Source organism: Nannospalax galili, unplaced genomic scaffold (genome assembly GCF_000622305.1).
Source record: "Nannospalax galili isolate Female #2095 unplaced genomic scaffold, S.galili_v1.0 scaffold660, whole genome shotgun sequence".
Lineage (NCBI taxonomy): Eukaryota > Metazoa > Chordata > Mammalia > Rodentia > Spalacidae > Nannospalax > Nannospalax galili.
The window spans coordinates 984,525-984,752 of NW_008349073.1; positions in this window are offsets into that span (position 1 = coordinate 984,525).

Genomic DNA, 228 nt, shown 5'->3' on the forward strand with positions numbered 1-228 from the left:
TAATTTTAATTATTATTATTTTTCTGTGGTCCTGGATGGCCTGGAACTTACTATGTAGACCACGCTGGCCTTCATCTCACAGATCCACCTGCCTCTGCCTCCTAAGTGCTGGGACTAAAGATTTGTGCCACTATGGCCTTGATTTTTTTTTTTTTTTTTTTTTTTTTGTTTTTTTTAGGACGGGGTCTCCCTTTACCCCCAGCTACCCTGAAACTCACTATGTAGCCC